We start from the raw sequence: 22935 nt of genomic DNA, 5'->3' as shown, positions 1-22935 counted from the left end.
TTGTCCTTTAGCTTAACCACCTCTTTTCCCTTCCTGATGTTTATCCTCCTAATGTGTTTACACAGAACAGACATATCTCCTGTTAGCCTTTGATGAGTAAGGAAAGCTTTGGCGCTCACGGCACAAATTCAGCCTCCTGCTTTCAAACCTAAAACCACCTCTGCTTACTGGGATTCTGGATTCTGTCCGAACTGAGCCAGCAGAGTTCAACAAATGGAGTAATTTTTACCTGAATGAAAACCCATGTCCTGTTATGGTTGTAAATTATTATTGTCTCTGGACTTTTGATGATCAGGCATACCCATTAGAAAATCCAGAGCTGCTTGGACTGACCTATGACTTGGGGAGCAAATAACCATACACCTGGGGTCAGAGTGAGCCAAGCTGTTTAAAGTTTCTACAGAGGGGGCAGAGGCTCCTTCCCCCTTGCATTTCCCTGCTGATAGCAGGTGTAGGTAGGCACAGGCACATGTAGGGGCCTGTGCTGTGCCCAAAGCAGCCCAGAAGGGACTCTACAAATCTGCTTCTCCCACTCCCAGTCACAGGACATGGGACCTACCAGGATTTCAGCACCAAACTGGCTTATTCTGTCTGATTTGGCAAAACAGCGAGGACATACTGGGTGAGACTACTCCTGCTCTTGCTATCTAGACTTCTTTCTGTGACTCCCTTCGAAAGTTTGGTTGTCAGGCAGGAAAGCAGCTGCGCTCTGCCTGCATTGTTTGGCATTCACTTTTGCCACAGTTTTGCTGCCACTGTTTGTCCAAAGGAAAGGTAAAGCAATGTTAACATCCTGGCTGGAAGAAAAAAAATAGGGAATGAAATGCCTGGGTTTGTTGAGAGATGCTTCAGAAAGCACTTGCCTGTTACTTGTGTTGTTTCATCAGAATTCCTTTATAATCTCCACAGCTAAAGCAGTTCAGTGTCAGAAGACCTAGAGAAGTGCCAAACTGAGGCACATCTTCCTTCTTTCCTTCTCACTGTGGTTACAGGAACTTCAGACCTTTCATTAGCTGTTTAATTGTCCTGCAAAGGCCTTGAGTCAATATTTTTATTTCCTGATTTTACCTGCCAGTGGTGAACAATCTGCTCCTCTTTTCAGAACTTCTAGCTAAATTTAACAGGCAGGACAAGGAGGAGTACTCCCATGCCTGCTGGACTGGAAAATTGTAAGTATATTTAACAATTTTAGGTATGCATGAAGACCTTGAAAACAACCACTATATTCTGAATAGGACTACTGTCCTGGAAGGAAATTTTATGTTGTGAAGTAAAAAGTTTTGGATTATACTGAAAATCTGTAAAGACAAGAATGCTGCAGCTCCATGGATAGACTAAAAGACTACATAAAATACTACTAAATAAAAGACTACTAAATTTGCTGAGGTATTAAAATTAATACTGGGAGGGTATCTTAGTCATTGGCTGCTAGCCAATGACAGCTGGAGTAAAGTGAGGAGGTTTTAAATTCTATCTTTCATTCTCTTTTATATAATCCACAAAAAGTTAATCTGAACTCGTGACTTACCCAAAAAAATCCTGATTCATTTCAGAAGTCCCATCAACTCCCATGAGGGTGAAGAGATCACCATTTAGGATGATCATCCCTCAAAATTTCATAATACAAAAAATACAGTGTAGCAAAGCCATATCATAGCTACCATACACTCCATGTGATGCCCAGGAAATATCCACCCATTTGCATTTAGACTCTCTGACAGGATCTATGAAAAGGCAAGCTAATACAAAATTGACATCCTGTCTGGAACAATATATTTTAGGTAGAGTTAGTTTTATTTGATGCAAAACCAAAACAAACTGCAAAACTTTTCCTTAAACCTCATCGTCCAAAAATTAGGTGGGGGGCAAATTTTTGGGGGAGACATGTTGACATTGTTATTAGTGCAGAATGGGAAAGAAAAAATAAGAATGCTAGAATGTCCTGATTCAACACTCCTATCAGAAAAAAAAATTGTACTTTTTTTTTTTTTTTTTTTTGAAACTGAGCCTTTTAGAAATACTGCAGAAAACAGCTGGATTTATACTCAAATAAAAAAAGAAAATGTGATTTACTGTATCTTTGTTTTGGAGGGTTTAGAGGAATTCAATGGGCAAGCTCTGTGATTCCATAAGGAGAAGCCAGTCTAACCAATTCTGAATTAAACCCAACAAAAATGGGAGCTGTACATCTTAGTAGGAAAGCCATTGTATAAAAATAAGTGTGAGATGGGTTTCCTTTGATGTACCTCCAATTTCAGCAATCCAAATTTTATATTATTGTTATTTCAAAAATTCCAGCTGCACAGTGATTTCAAGAAAAGGGGAACAGACGCAGCAGAAACAGGTAAGTCTGAATCCTTTGCCTGTTTAAATCTTGTCCGTGGTGTGTCAGCACCTCCTCACTGTACTGCTACACGGATTTATATTTTTATATTTTCTGGAACTGCTGGAAGCTCCTTTGCATAATCCAAGAAAGACAGAAGGGATTCTGTTGACCCTCAAATATGCCAGTAGTGGACAAAATCTGGAGTTTGCATGTTCAGATATGCAAATGTATTCTAAGGAACTGAATCTTGTACTGGATTGGAGTACAAATACTGTATGAGGCGTGCTTGTCTGACTGCTGTTTGTCACTGAGCCAGAAAAAACACGATCAGAAAATTACAAAACTGATGAATATGCTCCTATTTTTTTTTTTTTTTTACATATAAAAGGAAAGCTGCCTTACCCAGACACATCTGTTTCTTTGATTTAACTCCATGCTCATTCCTGTTAGCAATGGATGAGTGGCTTGGCAAGTGCATTGCAGCCCACATCACTGAAGAGAAAGGTTTCCTAGTGAAATAAACCCCTTTAACAGACTTTGATACAAACATATTTAGTAAATTAATTTAAAAATCTCTCCTCCTTTTCAGTGGCTGTTCTCTGGGATGGAGCACAAATCTTACATTAAGGAACCTGTTTTTTCACAAATTCATTGAAGAGGAGGCATCTGTCTCCAGTCACTCTAGATGCACTCACAGCAGGACTGTGGCTATTCATAAGGTGCTTGCAGAGGAGTAGCAGATATATCCTGCTGATTTGTTATGTAATTCCAGTGCACGAGGTAAGGCTGTAATATAACCCAGCTCATCAACCTCCAAATTGTGAAACCTCACAAGCTGCAAGAGAATTAAAGATTCAGGAGAGGCAGGAAGAAAATTAGAGTTTCAAAACAAGAGACTATTAACTTGGAGCAGAAAACCATAGCTAGAAGTAGAATAACTGTACATGGGGTGTAGTGATGTATTTTAAGGCAAGATTAAACAGGTCACAAGAACAGTTTAAAAACGTTGCTTTTATCCAGTTCTCATGACCTGGGTATATTAGTCCATCAGCTAATGACTAAAAGTATGCAGCATCTTTCACAACATTTTGATGCTAAATTGACTGACACCAGAAAATATCTAGCATCCAAATTGCTGTCTGCATGTGAAATTTTAACCACACACACTTCGGAGAGTTACTATTTGAACACAGGCTTCATTTTCAAGAATACACTTACAGCATCAAGCACAGGGCAGTGGGAGGATTAAAACAAAAATGACTGTGATCTGTCTCTCAGCAAATGCTCAGCTCAACCCTCTCCTCATGAGCCAGCAGCCAGGTCCCACTGTACTGTGCTCAGCCACCGCACTGGACTGTAAGAAAATAAAGTATGCAAAGATAGGGCAGGCAATTATCATAAATTCATACTGATACAGGCTAACAAGAGTACCACTCTGCCTGAACACCTGGGGGGAATTCAATTTTGGAAGCAGAAACAAGGAATCCGACAAATATACCTATAAATATGATGTGGGCCAGGGAACTAGTTTAACACACTTTATGGCTTGAGGTGTCACCCAGTCAGATATCAAAAACAAATGGCAAATAGCAGGCCCCTGAGCTTGAGAAATTTAAGACTTGTGAAGCATTGAAATCTTCAAAATGGGATTCAAGCAGAATTTGAATGATGTGCAGGCCTTGAGCAAGAGTTCTGAATAAGTTAAATTTCTTACGTTTCTCAAAAACTAACACTAATACCCAAAAGCCAACTCCTGTGGAAAAATCTGTGGCAAATGAAAATTCCAATAGATAGATAGATAGATAGATAGATAGATGATAGATAGACAGACAGATAGACAGACAGAAAGGAATAGCCAACCAAACACTGGAGCTGCTAATATCTAGATTTTAGCTTGAAACATCTTTTCCTGGCATTCATATCCACTCCTTAGTCATCCTCTCCTTTTATTCCCTGATTACATTCTTCCTTCTCCTTATCTACCAGCACTCACTGATGTGGAAGATCAGACAAAATATAGGGCACCAGGCCTTCAGCATTACACAGCCCTTTAAATTTCCTCTTTTCCTTCAATCCATGGAGTCCTGTCTTCCACTCTGTTCTGCCATTGAGGCTCTAACCCTGGCATCCCTCTGTTCTTTTATCTTGAGTCAAGCATTTTTTCAGTCCTTTCTTTAGAAAGTGCTTTCTCTCACTGGCAACTCATCGTCTTTGTCTGCCTTGGAGTTCATTTAAAACACCCTTCCTTTTATTCAAATGCTTTCTTCACCTTCGAAGTTCTTTTTAAATCCAGGAATGCTGCCTCTCTCCAGCTCCTCACTGATGATTATCTGAAGTATACATACATTATAAGCTTTTCTGACAGTAGGCAGTATGTAGATATAAACAGCAGGACAAATAAATTATGTAGAAAAATAGGTCCAATGCAAAGCCTTACCTTTTTCTTTCTTTTGTAAACCAAGGGGTACTTTGAGTCTTCATTGTGCTGCTACTCTCTACTTTCTTTCTGGTTTAAATTATCCAAGTGCACTACGAAAAATGAAGAAAGTTAAGCCTTAAAAAAGGAAAAATTTTACTTTAATATATCATTTCATCAGGTCATTGTTGGAACTAGCATACTGTTCCAAGCAATCTCATCTTCATAGTCTAACAACTTACTCCACAAATTCGCTGATTTTTCAAGCTCATATTAGAATCATATTTTTCCAAGTACCCACCCACTGATACTCTCCTCCTTGGCACTTTTCTTTTCTTCCCTAATATAAAAAAAAAAAATATTGACAGCCATATTTTAGGTCTCTGTGGTCTTCAAGGGATTTGGAAAGCTCACAGTGAGGATGTTCTGAAAATCTTATTTTTATTCATGAATTGATGCTAGCAACTTCTTCTAGGATGCTGTGCCATTTAAAATAGCACAGATTCTAGTGTTCTTGAACATAGTAAGAATCAAGAAAGAGAAGGTAATCACTATTTACAGTTAGTGGTCTCCCTCTGACTTGCATGTTGCTCTGATAGTTTTCTTTCTCTCACACAGATACCAGGTTTTCTGGTTGCTTCCAACTCTCTGCTTCCTGCCTGCCTCTGTTGTTAACACATGCACACACTATTTTTCATTTCCAGACAAAGGAGATATTTACATTAAATATTAGGCAGAAATTGTTTGCTGTGAGGGTGGTAAGGCACTGGAACAGGCTGCCCAGAGAAGCTGTGGATGCTCCGTTCTGGTGAGTGTTCAAGGCCAGGTTGGACAGGGCTTTGAGCAACCTGGTCTAGTAAAAGGTATCCCTGCCCATGGCAGGGCTGTTGGAACCAGATGATCTTTAAAGTCCCTTCCAACCCAATCCATTTTATAATTCCATGATGCTGCAGCTCCCCAGGTGTGTTCCTTGTTGTCCTGCGCTCATTTTTACCTTTGCCCAGGGCCATGGCTGACGCCTGAGTGAGCAGAGCAGCTCAGCAGTCTGTATTTCCATGCTGGCAATGACTCATGCGTGAAGCTGGCTGACACCCATGCCGTCTGTATGCATGCTGCCATGGGTCGTTACACAGCAATAAACTACAATATCTTGTTCAAAACCTGTCTCATTTTATCTGGATCCCCCTGATTTTGCTGGCAGTGATCCATACCTGGTGTTTACTGACCTTTTAGAGGAGCACTCTTGGCTGTAGGAATAAAAAATAGTTTCTTGTGGAGGTTGTGCACAGACAGTGAAGTTGTAGGGTGTGTGCTCAGCCCCATGCACAGCAGCCTCAGGCCCAGCTGTAGGCCTTGGGCCAGGACCAGAAAGACTGTCCAGAAATTTTTCTGCTGGAGTTTTTGCCTTTTTTTTGAGTGATCAGCCCACCCCAAACAACTAGGTGCTGATAATACACTGTCCCACATGGCAATGTGCAATGTCTGCTCAGCTTTCAAGGGATAGTGCTTCCAAGCTGAGCCTATGCTATGAGGCACAGGCAATCCTACAGTATTCCCTGCAGTCCTGTCCCCAAAACTCCTGCTGGGGATGCCCATAGACCTTCCCCTCCCACTCTCCATCTCAGAGGATGCAGTGGGGAACACTAGAGGAAGCTGCTCATGGTGCTTACAGAGTAGAGGTTGCCTGAGTAGGTGCAGAAAGTGCCCCTGTGCACACACAGCCTCTGAGAATCTCCCTGGGGCCTTTGAAGACACATTGGGTGCTGCAATAAAGGCAAGCTAAAACACATGTTCTGAAGCACCGGGCTGTTACAGTGTTTGCTGGGTAGAATAATTTAGAAGCCAAGTAGCCAAAATCCCATAGGAAGGGAAAATGTGATCTTCCAAACCCCAAAGTTTAGGGGTTTTCATCCCTCAGGTTAGGAAGGTTTTGTTGTGCTGACAGAGGGAGAAGGCTGGGGCTTCACTGGGCATCTTGCTCAAGCTGGCTCAGATGAAAAGTTGAGGGATCTCAACTCAGTCAATATATTTGCACCATTGTTATTTTTCTTTTAATGTGATTTTGGCGTGCTGTTCATGTCCTCCAGCTTTCAAAAAAAGCATTTCTCGAGTATTAGCAAGATTTCTACCTGGACATGGCAGGCCTGAATATCACAGTACTTGCCAATAGTCTCTGCAGAGGAACAGGGACACTACTGGGGCACTGGCCAGGACACACACAGAGTTAGATTTAACTAAAACAAACAAAGCAAGCCCTGTGCTTCTATGTAAGAACACAGCTATTACCTTGGAGGTTTATGATGGTCAGTCTATCTCAGAGAGTGAATTGCAGTGTCTGGGCCACATATTCTAGTTTGTGCTGAAAAGCCAGGCTAACAGGGGATTAACAGGAAGATAGTTCCAGGATGGATTATCCCTGTGCGTGATGGTAAAGAAATTTCAGTGCTAGGGACACGTACTTACACCACATTTGGAAGTCTGCCTCTGGCAGTGCACTCCCAGGGTTAGCACAGTTGTATCCTTCCAGGCCTGAAAAATACTTGCATGGGATTTTTATCCCAGGCATCAAATGCCTTTTCTGACCTGCTTGTGTCCTTGCAACCTCAGCAAAACTTCACAAACTGTCTTAGTTTTAGAAGATGGTTTTCCCTCTTGAAAATCCATAACAGCTTCAAGGGACACTTCTACTCTATGTCTGTAAGATTTGGCTGGTTCATAATACCCTCACTTCATGCCACTTGTCAGGAGCATTGACCTGATAATGTCTGACAGATGAGCAGACAGATAGCAAGAATAGACATATATAAATTTAATTGTTTTGTCTGACAGATGAGCAGACAGATAGCAAGAATAGACATATATAAATTTAATTGTTTGAGACATTTAAGACATTTGTGGTATTTAATTTGTTCATACCATGGAACATGACAAAATAAATTAGAAGAAAATACTATCTAGTGTCATTATAGGGTGAATGTTTTTGTGTTTTATCAAAGCCTTCTCAGATAGATATATGAGTAGAAGGGAATATCTATTCTAGCACTTAATTATCTGTATTCAGTATACCAGTAAATTGGATGCCTTTCTTTAGATTCTTTTAACACTATTATCAAAGTAACATTTTTTGTAGATTTCTATCCTCTTTTAAAGAACATGGCACTTGCTTTAGGCACATTGCTGATGCTTAATTTTTTATTTTCTCTTCAGGGATACAAAATGTGCTCATGATCATGCTTCTGCAATGATCAAGATAAAGTCAAAAGACAAGAACCTAGCACTTGTGTTCCTTTGTCTGTTAAATACTGCACTACAAAAAGGAGACAGCAAATTATAGAAAGAAAACAACACCATGACTGCAGAATTCTGGTGTTTATTCCTACATCAGGAAACCTATATACAGTAACTGAAATTCCTCTTTCTGAATCAAAAGTGAGTTTTGCATTTTGGTGATCAAATACTGTAAAGGAAGTTGCATGTTTTTCAGCTGGTTATAAGCAAGCCACAGGATGAATGAGATGCATTAGAAAGAGGAACTGACTGATGAGTAATCTGTTTTCACTGTAACTGTGCCGTACGGAGTGAATAAAGCAATAGTTCTCCATCTCTCCTTCTGTGAATGAATTAAAATGTTTCTTAAAATATTTGTGCACTGGATTCAGTAGAGACATGTTCACTTGTGTTCCACCAGACAATATTCTTTCAGAGGTGGTCCATTTTTGGCTGCTACAATGCCTGAAGTCTGGAGGAACTAATTTTTTTCTCCACTCTCTTTAGTGGAAGAACTTTATTTTTGCTCCCTGAACAGCAGCACAGAAAGTGGTATCCATGACTGAGCTTCTTCCCCCAAATTGCAGGTTATTATGCCCTATTCATCTGCTGGACTTGTCTGGGAGATTTAAATTATAAGATCTCTACATACTCAGTGAAAAGTTAACCAAGCTCTAAGAGACATAAAGAGCATGATAAATAGTACTCTTCTTCACCAGTGACACAGTTGCTGGAAAAGTCAAGCACCTTTTCTGTACTAATTCCTCTTACAGTAACCTATGTAGGTAGATAAGAATATTATATGGACACCTGTCAATAGACAGTGACACCCAGCTAATCAGGGGTACTGTTTCAAGATTCAGATTCGTATGCTTGCCTCAAAATCACCGCTCAAAGGTAAGTAAAACACCGTGTTCTGCTACTTCAGTATCAAATATAGCATAGTCGTACAAAAAAATAGAATAGCTTGATGATGTTCTTCAACATGTTTCAAAGGAATTATAAAGTCATAGACTTTTCTCACTGACTCTAGTGGTAGCTGTCCCATACTTTCATTTTCAACATCATCTGCTACATTTACACAAACAGTACTGGCTGACAGTTCTCTCCCTCCAACCTTGATACACACCATGAGGGGGAGAAAACATTATCACAGACGTATTTGAAACTGGACTCAGACATATTTTAACCTGGACTCAAAATTGCATTTTGAACTAAACAAGAATATTTTCAAGAGCATCTCAACAATCTGTGCAGAGAACATTACCAGTGCCAAGCAGTTTCAGGCAAGGCTGCTGTCTGCAGCACACATATTCCCCCACATTCAAGACCAAAAACTCTGCCCTAGCATTTCATTGGGAAAAATGAAAATGTGCACAGACATTTCAGCAGGTGGTCTGAATGCTGGGGGAGAAAGGTTCTTGTCCCTTAGGAGGGATATAAATATATCCCAGGGTCTTTGTGTGTTAGTCTTTCTTGAAAGAAACTGTTCAAAGGGCACACAGTGAGCTCTGTGAGGACTACAGCTTACTGGGAGATGGTTGCAGTAAAAGTGGCTGGTGTCTATTCTCCTGCAGTGACTTTCTAATTCTACCTAAGATAGACCTCCACACAAATTGCAAACCAGTCTGAACTCATTGCCTGTCACAGAGTTACTGTGTTCTGGCTAAGTAAGAAATTTTACTCATCATCACAACATAAGTTTCCAAAAATCATGTAAAAATATTTCTACAGATCAAAGAGGGGTAAGTTTTGAAGAAGCTGTGCATGGAAAAGGTCCAGCCCTTTAACATACTGGGAGGCATTTAAAGAGGTTGGCCGTGATAGCTGCTGTGCTTGCTCCACCAAAAGTATCTACACTCAGCAAATAAATGGCAGAATTTCCTAGGTCTTATGCCAGTATAAGCATGAGGAGATGGCAGGACCTCTCTGCCAAACACAATGCTTTCTCTCAGAATTCTAGCATGGCACAGGCAGGGTGCTAATGATAATATCAGAAGAAAAGACCAAAAAAAAGTTTAGAAATCCAAGAGAAAGCAAAGGAAAATACCAGATAGGACAAAGAAGACTCCAGTGGCAGAGCAGCTCCATCAAGGTCCTGGGCTTCAGACCATACCCAACACAACTGCAACAAGAAACCAAGATACCACAGAAACAAGAAAGGATTTGCCTCCCTAGAAACAAGGAGAGGAGAAAAAAGTTCCTGGGAAGCTGGGGAACCACCAAGGAAAATGGTGGTTTGATCCTGATGATAAATCAGCTTTGCCAAAATGGATGAGCCATTTGGATGCATTCCCTGCCATTTAAGAATTTGTACTTGAAGTGATGAGCGCGTGTGGAAACCCACATATGCACTGAGAAAGGGAAGGCAGATGACATCAGGTTTGAATTCAGATATGAAAAATGTGCATGAAAGAGCAGGAAAAAACCCAAAACACCCTCATATTGCGGCATAGGAAAGTCTGGTGTTCCTTTTCTATTCCCCTCCAGATGGGATTTTCGGCTATGAAGGGCAAACAAACACCATGTTTTGTTACAGATCACCTGGCTCTCTGGGGATCACCATCTTGCAGGAAGGTTGAAATCAATTTGTAGGCTGGTGCTCCACAGAGTTTCACGTGGCAGCAGCAGCTGCCCTTGTGCTCAGCTGCTGCTCTGACTCCCCCATACAGACCATGGCGATCATTTCCTGGGCATGCATGGGAGATGCTGAAAATCAGTGTTGCTGGTGCTTTATCATACAGGAAGGAAAGTAGGATCTCCAAAGCATGTGAATGACCTTGAGACTCTTCAAAACATTTGCTTTCAGACATAATTGCTTACACTTTAGTTTCTCTACTAAGAACTGTGAGTGGCAAAGCCTGCACTCTCCACTGCCATTTTTACCCAAAAAGGAATTTGCAAAATTAACATCAAAACAGGTACAAACCATGTAATTTACTGTCTTAGCCCCTGCCATTTTCCAGCATCTGATGTATGCTATTTTTATTGTCACAAAAATACCTAAAATTGTATTTAAAAATTCACACAGCCTTTTTAAAACTTATTTCAGTAATTTTAAACACTCTATTAAAACAATTTTCCATACAAGACCATCATATTTTTACTTTTTTAGTCTAATATCATTGCCATATATGATGCACATAACAGGGAATTTTTGTTTCATCTTTATAGCATGCAGTTTTCTTCTCATGGAATTAAAAAAATAATCCAGTTCTGATTTTGCAGCTTATTTTGAATGGTTTGACACTTCCAGTTATTAAATGCATGAGCTGTAATTGCAACACTGCATGCTTTCTAACTAGGAAGAAAGTAGAAGACAAAATGCTGAGATTATAGCCTGCATGCATCCAAATCTCCTACTCCCAGGGAATTAAATATACCCATGTGCAAATACAGTCACCTACTTGTCATAATTTTAATTTCCAAAAGTCAATGTAATAATGGCATCAGAGTACATACAATGTAATATTCCAAATTTTGCAATACTATTAAAAAAGCAGAGTGCTCTTTTGTGATATACTGAATGTGTTCAGCTTCTCAAACAATTCATCTAAAGCTTGAACAGACATGACTACCAAAAATAATGGTCGGCAAGGATACACAGGGAGAGGAGAAGGTTTGAGGAGGTTTGAGCATGTCCTCCATGCCTCCACAGATGCTGCACCACAGCCAGCTCCAGGTCTGACAGGGCAAGGATGGCTGACAGCTGCTTTAGGCCCATAGGTTTTCTGCAAAACCTGGATGTACAAAAAAATCACTGGTTGTTCATTAAACAGAGTGGTTTTTTTTTTAATGATGGGTCTCTCAATTGCTTTACATTTCAATGTTTAGATATCACAGATTCCTACTGGAAATCTGCCATCAAAATGAGAACCTGTAGCAGACCAGATTGCTCACTGTTGAAGGTTACAGAAATGTGGGTTGAAACTCATATGACTAAAAAAAAGAAACTCAGAGGTTGGTTTTTTAAAAATTTTATTTCATTCTAAATTGTGTTCCTATAATTTAAAACTATGCAGAATTTTAAAAAGATATGTCTATCTAATCCTAAAATAATTAATATCCTGTAAAACTTACCTGTCCTTGCAGGTCTCCTGACTTATAAAGTTATGCTTTCATTATCTTAGACACTATGAAGACTGGCTGTCAAGCAAGTGGAGAGTGGGCATGAACAAAGTTCATAATGAAATCTTGAAGATTTGGAAATTAGGGTAAATTAGTGAAGTTCTGTGGATTATTTCACTTTGCACAGCAAAGAAATGTGGACTTTTTTGCATATACTCTGTTAAAAATGCATTTTTTAGTTACCTCAGAACACTGTGCAAGCAGATAGTCAGGCTTTTAAAAAGAACACATATAAAGCAAAACCTCAAATTTAGCCCCTGTGGACTCCACTGTGGTGGCCTACTGCATAGATTTACATTGGCATAGCCACAGAAGACAGACATGCTGGAATAATTCATTTCTGAGTTGAATGTTTCTCTGTGGTTTTTGTAATTTGATTAACATTTTTACGTTATCTTTTTACAGGCTCTTTGAAGGTGGTGTAAATTACATCCAGCTCTGATTAATGGTGAGATTCTTGCTAGAGAATAAAATCTTCACTCTAGCTGGAATGTAAATGTAGCCTTTCAAGCTAGCACAGAGTTTTTAATAGAAACAGAATTAATTAGTTCAACCTGGAATCTTATATATGCACGTAAAAAATCAGATACCTATATAATCTCTGTTTGTCTCTTCTACAGTCTTTGATAAAACACAAAGGTTAAATAATTTTATTGTAGTGCCAAGATAATTCTTTTTTCTAAAAGTTACTTATAAATTCGACTGTCAGTACTGTGCAATCCAAGGGACAGGCAGTCAGGTAGAGGCAGTTTTCAGATCTGTAAATGGAAATCAGGTGCCCAGCCATTGCTGGCTGAGTGCTCAACAGCTCATTGTACCTTTACTATTGTAAAGGAAAACTCATTCACTCCCTTCTTTGAGGCAGAGGACTCCCCTTGGAGTCACAGCAGTTACAGTTGAGCTTGCAAGCCTGAAAACTCAATTATTAGTGTGATTATTTGGAGTGGCACAGAGGGAGAAGAGGGTGTTTCACCTGGAAGTCGAGTCACAATCTGACAGTTGCTATTATGCTGAGGAGTAGGAACGTTCTTTGACTACCCTAAAGCTGCACCCAGTGCTGGGTGTGCATGCATTTGCACTGAGCCAGGGCAGGGTATAAGGCCAAGCACAGGATGGATTATTCTCTTGTCTCATACCTCTCTGCCTCCATGCACTGCAAAAGCCTTTCTCCCCAGTGCACACAGGAGGGTAGTGTGGAGCCAGCACACCTGAAGGGAAAGTGGATGACAGACCAGGGATGCTGTACCCTCCCATCCATGGAGCTGATGTAGTAATGGTCGGGGGAATGTTTCCCATGACATGAGCATCTTGTTACACGCCAAAGCTCAAGTTTATATTTTGTTGCATAGAAAACAGAAAATAAATTTAGTATTGAGTGTCAAAAAAAAATTGTTGTTGTAATGGGCCAGATTAATTTCTGGCATGAACATACAAAATTGTCATTGATTTTGATGATTTATGACAGCAATTTATCCTCAGTGTAGGTCCACTGATTTTGCTGCAGTTACATTAGGTCTTGATTTAGCCTGCTATTTCTATCAAAGGGAGGAACACAATTAAAAGAGCACATGCTTTGGTTTAGGCATTTGTTTTCTACCTTCCCATTTGACGCAGACTGCATTTCTCTAAGCTACATATGCTCCAGTCCTCCATTTTCTCATATTGCAATAGCCTCAGGGTGTCTTTTTCCTTTACCTGATATTTGCCTTTGGGTTTATTGACAAATTGTCACCTGTGATGTGTTTGCTGTCTTACGAGATTACAGATGACTGCTGTCTTGCACTGCTTCTCTTCTCCCTACATCTCTTGCATACCAAGTGGGTTGTTTTCTGGCCAGTGAATACCGACGAAGAATTTATATTAAGCATTCTTTTAGGCATTCTTCAGTCTAGAACCTTTCTTCTTTTAATGACTTCACAGGTAATGTCCTGAATAAGTGCAGGGAAAAGATCGTCATGTAAATTGGAAATTTCAAAATACCTGTTGTTCATACATGAATTTATCATTGATGGTGAAATCTCTCTTCTTCTTTTAAAAATTCCATTATTTTGTCATTTGCAAAATTAATCATTAGAGTGAAGAGCAATACTCAAAATGGCTGCCATGTGCAAGGACACAAATATCTGTTCTCTCTGTTAGCCAGATTCTTGAAACCCGCATTATTTTAAATAATAAATAATAAATAAATAATAGTTTGATGTGTTTTATCACATCTTCTTAATTCTTGTTCTGGGTATCCACTGGCACAAGTGTTTGAAAAACACTGATATTTTATTTCACAGCAATGACATTGTTAGAGGTATCCCTGGAAAGCTCTCATTTTTGCCAGGCTGAGCATAGAGTCATTCAAGAAGTACCCAAAGCTACCAAAATCGTTGGCATGCTGTGTAGCTGAGCTGATAGAGAAAGACAAACAAGAGAAGTCCCCTGAAAGCACTTTAAGATGTTCTGAAACTCCCTTTTCAAGCTGCTCAGAGCAATACCAGAACCTCTTAGAACATGACTACATACCAAGGCATCTCCAGAGAAGTCTGCAGTAACTTTTCTGCAGACCATACAGCAAAGCACACAGACCCACGTGAGAATGTCAGAGCAACAAGCAAGCTCCAAGGTACTCAGAAGTCATCAGAAATGTGTGAATTCAACCTGCAGTCGCACCTGCTCCTGGGATTTGTTTGTCCCCAAACAGATTTGTCTGTCCCCTTGGGTGTCTGGGCACTGCGGGCAGTATGCTACGGCACACACAAGAAATTAGAGCAAGACAGAAAACTACAGGCAGTGCTGAGGGGTAGGTGTGCATGCACACGTACCTGTGTTTGGCTGTTTTTCTCTGGGTATTCATGAGTATTTCTGCCACAAAGGCCCTATTGCAGTAATTACCTGGGGTGTGACTACATTTTGATGTCTTCATACACAAACAATCCCATTCAGTAAACATAATGAATCATCTGAAATCTTCCTCAAAGCCACATGATGAGACCTTGGGTAAAGCATGGTGAGGATTTGTATCACCCTCTCTGACAGGAGACAATCAAAGGGGTGCACCATCTGGATCTGCTTACTCAGTGGAGGATTTTCAGACCTTTCTAATTATACTTGCATTTAGCAACCTTCTGCTGAGCTACTGTCCAAGAACCATCCACAACAAATAAATAAACTCAGGGTTGCCAGTTCAGGCAGCCAGTGGGCTTGTTCTGAGAACATCTGCCCTTTCCCTAGCACCAAGAGCACAGATTGTCTGCAGTAGTCTTTCAACACAAAGTAGTCTTCCTGCACTAGGCTTGTATGTTGTTGGCCCCACAGAAAAAACCTTAGAGACATCTTTGGGATTTCTCTTTCTTTTTCTTTCTTTTTTTTTTTCTTCTTCATTGGGCTTTGCATAGGCCTGGAAAAATATCTGCAATATCTTTCATAAACATCATCCTTTATTAATGTACTGCAAGTCTGAAACAGCCCAGTTGTTTGGGTGCTTGGTAACGTCTGAGGTTAGCTCATTTATAAAGAGGAGCAATACTGGAAAGTGTTTCTCTTCAGAGAACCATGCTGATGAAAAGTTGCTTAGACCTCATCCAAAATTCTGTCTCACACCGGATCTTTAATATAGTTTCTTTTGGATGAACTTACACTATGCGTGTTTTTTGTTGTTTTTTTTTTTTCCTTATAACCGCCAGTATATTTATATGCATTATTTTAATGCAGAGATTTTATTTTGATGTTACGTGAGAGATGTGGAAAGTGCACCTGGGAAATTTGGCTGGCATTTCAGTAGAAATAGTACAATAGTGTGACAGCTTAACCAAGTGGGTGCTGGTATTTAACTTGCTTTTCTTTTCATCCAGTAATTTTAATTAATTTAAAATATGCATGAGACAGCAAGACAGTGATTCACTAAAAGACGCATCATGTACTATAGAGTGAAATGCTGTGGAAATGAGAAGTATGTTTACAGATTGTGCAGATAAAATACAGCAGAGGCCAGAAGGGAAGGCCACCCCACAAAACCGTCACCTTTCTCTTTTCTCAGTGTGTGCATATGGCGAGGATTAGGATCATCATGTAATATTCAGGAGAGCTGCATGGGAAATACATTTCCCATAGCAACAGCTGGTTTAGACGTTAGGGAAAGATTAAAGAGAACCTATTTCATCTATCTCTTATTTTAAATGAATGGTTATCTGCCAAAACAGCAGGTCAAAACAGGTGCTTCTGTCAAGACAAATGTCTCTGCAAAAATTGTACTCTTTCTGTGGATTTGGTTTTCTTATCTGATAATGGGCAATCATGTGCCATACTCCAAGTCTTTGTGTAATTTCTAATTCAACATTTCAGTCCTACATGGCTAGCCAAAAAGGCTCTTAGGTAAGTAAAAAGGAATGCAAAAATGGGAATACATTCAAGATGTTAAACTTTGATTTGTACCTAATTCCATTAATACATGCAGTTCAAATTAAAATGTAACATCAGACTTTCCAGTTTTGTTAGCTTTTAAAAATCCAGTAAAAGACAAGATTGTAATATAAAGATATTATAATCCAATTATGCTTTTATCTCTAGCTCTGTTAAAAGAAAACTTAGAAGAAAGTAATTATTTCTATAAACAAGCCATTATTAGAGATTACTATTTTTAAGTAGCATTCAAATTTTGTCAGGCATTAAAAACTAAATAGGCAAGATTTGACTTTGATCCTTGTATGAAGAGATCAGGCTCAAATCCTCACAGAGTTTTATACTCAAGTCCTGTCAAGGCCCAAAGTTTATTTTATCTTACCAAAAGATCCTAAATTAGGAATCAGTCAATACAGACTCCCCCTAAAAATGGTCTAAGAAAAATGAGGGCTGTCAGGTTTTAGGTTCCCTAAAAGCCAAACAGCCCTCTGGAGGAGGCTGTGTCTTGCTTTTGGGGTCCTTGCAGGAGACAATGCTCCTAGTGAAAGCTGATGAAGGCAAAATGCAATCACTTCTGGAAGTGCAGGGGGTCATTAGTGTTTCAGTAGTTCAGTGCTTCTGCACAGGTGACAAGATGGACCTCTGTTGTATGGGATGGGCCAGGTGCCACCAATAAACAAGAGGAGGAACAGAGGAAAACTGAATAAATCCATTTATGGCAATGGTCTGTGTACTCATGATTTTACATAGGCATGTCCTGATGGTAATTGCAAATTTATTAACTGATTTAAATTACTTACGTTAGTCATATCGTGTACTGCAGGCACCATGGAAGAAAGAGTTGTTTTTGAAGTAACTTAAATAAAGAGCAGATGGTGGCTTGGTGAGAAGGGCCTGGATTTGTGCTCAGTTACAGTTTCACAGTCACAACCTCTTTGTGATATTCTAAATAAGAATGTATCATATATGACCTAATATTCACAAAATTCTTTATGGAAAATATTACATTTGATAGTTAATAGTGTGTTGATTATTTTTTGACAGAAGGAGCCTAAATGTCCTGGCTGCTTCGGTCATTGCATATCTGATTTATATCCCTTGGAAAAAAGCAGTTATGGGGCCATACTGAGGCAGCTTGAAATTCTTGATTGAAGGCCTCTTCTTACCTGGCAGCGCTGGTGCAGGTTGTAGTCACTGATCTCCTTGGAGCACCAGGGAAATGGCTAAGTTCAGTCAGGTTCACACTGTCCAAGGAAAAACATCTGGCACAGCACCACTTGCTTTTAATATGTGACATCTTCCCAAAAGCTGAGCTCAGGACCAGAGGTAGTGCCAGCCTGAAACACACAGGAAACAAAGAGAATTAAAAGCTTTGAAAGCTCCTCTGCTACAGCACATCTTCATGAACAGATCAGAACTTCATGTCTGATTGGGTTTTAGTGGCACAGTGTTAGGTCACACATTTGCACCAGTCCAGGGACGGTACTTATATATTCCCCACAAAAACAGCTGAATTCCTCAGTCAGAGGAAGAAGCTGTTCAGTTTGTCCCTCAAGTTTGCAAAATCTCCCCCATTTCAAGGGAGAGACTCGTTACATAGAGGGTTTTCCCTTCTCTCACTGACCACTTTCAGTCATTTCAGTGTAGTCTCCCTTTGGATCTCTTTTGTTGTTCAGAAGGCATACCTTACTTGTAGCTGAAATGAAATTGTTAGGAACAAAAACATCTATGTGTGTGGGAAAGGAATTAACACAAATAGCCACAACTGCAAATGGACACTGCTTTGCTTTTCAAGGGACTATGACCCCAGATGGTAAGACACAACTGTGTTCTGGCAGTCTTTAAAGTGCTAAAATAAAGCCCCTTTGCAAGTACCTTTGCCTCTAGAAATAGAAAAGTATCCTCTATATTTATGTTATAATAATGTTTGGGTTTGGAAGTTTTGCCAAAAGTTGTCCATAAATAAAATAACAAATGGTTTTGCATGAATCATCTATGTTATGCTCTTCCTACATTTACATCATTACCAAAGTATGACCCAAATTGGTGTATGAATACCAGCCTCAAAATACTGGTGGGAAAAGGAGGGTATGAAATTATGTCAGAGTACAACTGGTACTAAGATGATGGCAACACAATATCATCCTGTTAGTTTACGAAATTTCTGTGGTGATACTGTAAGACATATGCCTTTGATACCACTGCAGATGTGGTAATGCTCTATTTTACATACTATGCTATGCCTCCATCAGTCTGTGGCAATGTAACCTCAAACCATAAAAGCAAAATAAGGCTGAACCCATAACTTTTTTTTAATACTTATTATACTGTGCAGCATTGCAATGGTAATACTCACTACAGATCAGATTGAGGGAGCCTCTAAAGAGAAGACGCTGCTGACATACTAAGATTCTTATGATGACTTAAAATGAAGACTGATTTATTGAAGACAATTGTATTTCTTTTTCAACAGCTATCTATTTTCATGTTTATGTTATTTTCATGATATCTATGTTATAAAGAGAAGATTTATGAACATTTGCTAGTGGACACATAAATTGTCATCCACAAAATGATGATGAACCTATCCATTCCATTAACTCTTTTGTCTTTCCTTATTCACTGTTAAACATAAGAAGGTCAGGACAGTCAACCATGGGAACAGAGAGACTGTGTGGTCTCCAGCCTTGGAGGTTTTCAGAACCTGTATGAATTAAGGCCCAAACAATCTGGTCTGATCTCATAGATGCCTTAGATTTGAAACAAAAGTAGTCTTCCTGAAGACCCTTTGCACCTGAATTATGCTATGATCATATGACCCTAATATTTGTTATTTACAATTTCATAGTTGAAATAGTCTGGACTAAATTCTCATCATTCAGCGTTGTATTTACACCATAGTAGCAACTAAATTGGTCAGAAAGCTCAGATTTACAAACCCAGGACCTCAAGGCAGACTTTGACCTTCTTGGCGGCTGCTGGCAGGAAGATGCAGTGGGACACAGTCAAGAGGATTTATGGAAAAGGACAACTTCTTGGCTCAGGCATAACATAGGCAACAAAGGCTAATGCATGGTTGAATCTACTATTCACTAGTAAGGACAAGCTGATTGGAAATGTGACAATCAGTTCCAATGCTGGCTGCAGTGACTGAAACAATGGACTTTGAGATCCAGAGAGGAGCAAGGAAAGAAATAGAACATACGAGAACAGACCTCAGAGTATTCAAGGAATGGGTGACATACCTGCATCTCTGAAGGGTCTGCCAGGGAAGGTACTTGGGTGTTCCCAGCTAAGCCTGTGTGTATAATAACCCATTGAACTTTACATTTTGAGGGCTTCCCCCAACCCTAACAGATCAAAGCCACCACCATCACTTTGACCAGTATATACAAACACAGGTCATTCAGTGTCATTTCACTCTAATCCACCCCAAGGGATGTATTGACAAGAACCCCAGTTACCCTCACCTTCAGGGTTGGGTCATCACAACAGCAAAGAGGGGGACCAGTCAATATGGTTGAGGGCAGGGCTACCAGCCAGGGGGAGCTAGCTGGGCTGGGGGGATGGGCCGAACTTTTGAAATTCAAAGAATTGCTAGACTCCCCAGAAAAGAGTGACTGCAATCCACAGTGTGGCTGAAGAGACACAGAGGCTCAGGTCTGACTCTTTCCCTCTTAGACAGGGGAAAGACCTCTGCTTTGTGCCCTTCCGTATGCGTGTAGTGAGAACCAAGATCAAACTTCCCCCCACCATACAGTAATGTTGCTGAAAACCTGCCAGTACGTTCTTACTGCCTTATTACATTTCAAGTAGCTCCTTAATATTTCCACAAATTATCAGTCTGAGAGCCTGATTCCCTAACTCATTGATGTTGCTGCAAATCTTTCAGTGACTGTAACAGATGTTGAACCAAGATCTTTGCAAGCCATGACTCTCTTTTGTGTCACTACATTAATAACTTATACCTTGCCATATTTACACACTTGCATTGTTTTCTTTTTTTTTTTTCCCTGATATTTTGTCCTTTTATCTGAATGTCTAAGCCCAGCTCAATTATTTTGTCTTAGACCCTATTTTCATCACACTTCAGCACTTTGTAGCTAACCCTAGAGATGACCAGGAAGTGGAGACCTACTGAGGTCCCCTCACAACTGCATCATCCTATGAAAGTATGAATTGCACATCTCTGTTTGCTGAAGAGTTGATGAGTTTTGTTTTCAGGCTGTTTTAAGAAAGAAAATAAATGCACCTGCAGCACTAGGTGGTCTATCTTTCTCCCATCTTCATCTTTTCCCCCATTCTTCTAATAGTTCATTAAGAATATTTATGCTGCTTTCAGTTGATGAATTGTTTACGTAATCCTTCTTGACATAACTGTGGCAAATGCTTTTCAAACAAACAGACAAACAAAGAATTTGGCTGTACTAGTGAGGACTAGACTGTGGCTTTGTTCCAAGACCCATGCCCAGAGGGATAATCAGTTGTACTATGCTCAGCAGTAGAAAAAAAAGGATCATCTTTCTAGAAGATTCACATTCAGCATACTGTTGTTGTGGGAGAAAGAGGAAGAAGGGGGAATGGAAGCAGGAGCATGTGACAATTGTAACTGCCCTATGCCAGCATGAACTGATGCACATGTACACACCCTCTTGGATTCCCAGCCATGACCTCTTTCAGTTTTTGTCAACCTGATGGGGAAGATGGGGGGGGGGGGGGGAGGGGCAAGGAGCAGGCCACATACACATAAATTCATCTTGCTCCTCAGACAAGATACTGCAATAGTAAATTCAGTCTTTAGTGCTCAAGCCAAATAGAGTCTGGGAGCTTTCTTAAGCATCCTCAGTCATTCACATTCTTCATACCAGGAGCTAAAAATGTTAAAGTCGTTGGTGCAGCAAACTGACATAACAGCTAAAACCTTTGGTCTGTTAAACATATTAAAATGGATAAAAGCTATCCTACAGGCACTCTCAGTACATTTAAACAGCTCTAGTGGAGTCTAGAGAAGGAATTTTAACATAAGAAAGATGCAAAATGCACTTTGAGTTCCTCAGACATAAAAGTTGCTTTACCTACCAAAATAAGAGTCAGGATGGAAGAGAGGCATGGAGGAATTTGACAGGATTCGTAAACCATCTTCAAAATTTAAATATACCTGGAGTAGGAATCTTACAGTTAGGAACTCATAGGAAGTAACCATGGACAGATTTCCAAGGGTAGTAAAAAGTCTGTGAGGCAGGCTTGAGGTCCTACAGAAAAAAACAGAACCAGAAGAAATTCATGAGCAGAGCTATGATCTGAATCAGGCAGAGGAGCTCAGAGAGCTGAAAGCAGGTACAACCATTTCTTTCAGTAGAAGCTGTTTAATCTTTCATTAAATTAGTTTACTTTCCTGCTCCCTCCAGCTAATGACACAATTTATGGGGTACAGACCTGCCAGCTACCTGCTCTGACTCGGGCCCAGTTCCATAAAGAGGATTGCTCTAGAATGGGAGATGTGAGAGCATTGTCACAGCTTCAGGTGTGCCAGACAAAGGTTGGGAACTGCCTTTTGGACTGGGGTGTTGTCTTTAGTGTCACCACACTTTGAATCCTCTGGGTCTCCTACTTGCCAAGCGAGTTTTTCACCTGCAAGTCTAGACAGCCTCTTCTGTCAGCCAAATCCCAAAAGTAACTCACTCATTTATGAAGTACCCTGCACACAAGAGAGCAATTTTCGAACATCTTGGTTAAGGTGGCACAGACAGGGACAGAGTACAAACATAACTTCTTTCTTCCATGTTTTCTATTGTATTGCCACTCAGCCATAACTCCACCTGGGCTCAGCTTACCATTTGGATGCCAAAATCTCCCTGAAACCACCCAGACAGAGCTGGAATACCCATTTTACACAATATTAATCCCTGCAGGTGAATTGATGCCTGAATCACCCACTTTGCAAATCCAGCACAAAGAGTGATTGGACCTTGGAAACTATAACACTCTTATTTTCATGTATCACAATAAAACAGAAAATAGACAGAATAATTTCCTGGCAGTAAAGGCTTTAGATCGCTGAAGAAAATATGTGGGTAAAATGTATTTTCATGACAAATAGGGACAAAGTTCCAATCTCAGTATTATTTAAAGAAGAAAGCTGAATTGGGTTACAGGGAAGGTCAGACAGATGTTCCACCCAAGGAGCCAAAGCATTACTAACTATTATATTTGTGTTTTATTACAGAGCCTCAGAACTACAGTCATGGCCAGGACCCCACTGTCATGGATGATATATCAAAACAGAACTAATACCTTTTTTGACTTAAGCCTGAGAAACCCATGGGTTTTGGTGTGGTTACTCCCACTACAAAAAGTAGCTGATTCGCCCTAACATACAAACCATATATACATTTTTAGCACAAGTAAAAAC

General features: G+C 40.0%; 1 long non-coding RNA gene across 1 annotated transcript; it reads left to right on the top strand.

The window, feature by feature from the left end:
• The first annotated feature begins 1079 nt into the window (after positions 1–1079).
• On the top strand, positions 1080–8383 carry LOC140683676 (uncharacterized). Its single transcript, XR_012054940.1, has 4 exons — positions 1080–1169; positions 2299–2344; positions 2916–3106; positions 7950–8383. It is a non-coding gene; the product is annotated as an uncharacterized lncRNA (long non-coding RNA).
• Positions 8384–22935: the final 14552 nt, after the last annotated feature.

This window comes from Taeniopygia guttata, chromosome 3 (assembly GCF_048771995.1).
Source record: "Taeniopygia guttata chromosome 3, bTaeGut7.mat, whole genome shotgun sequence".
Lineage (NCBI taxonomy): Eukaryota > Metazoa > Chordata > Aves > Passeriformes > Estrildidae > Taeniopygia > Taeniopygia guttata.
Note: the sequence above shows the minus strand (reverse complement) of the source record. Positions and strands in the feature narration are given on the sequence as shown.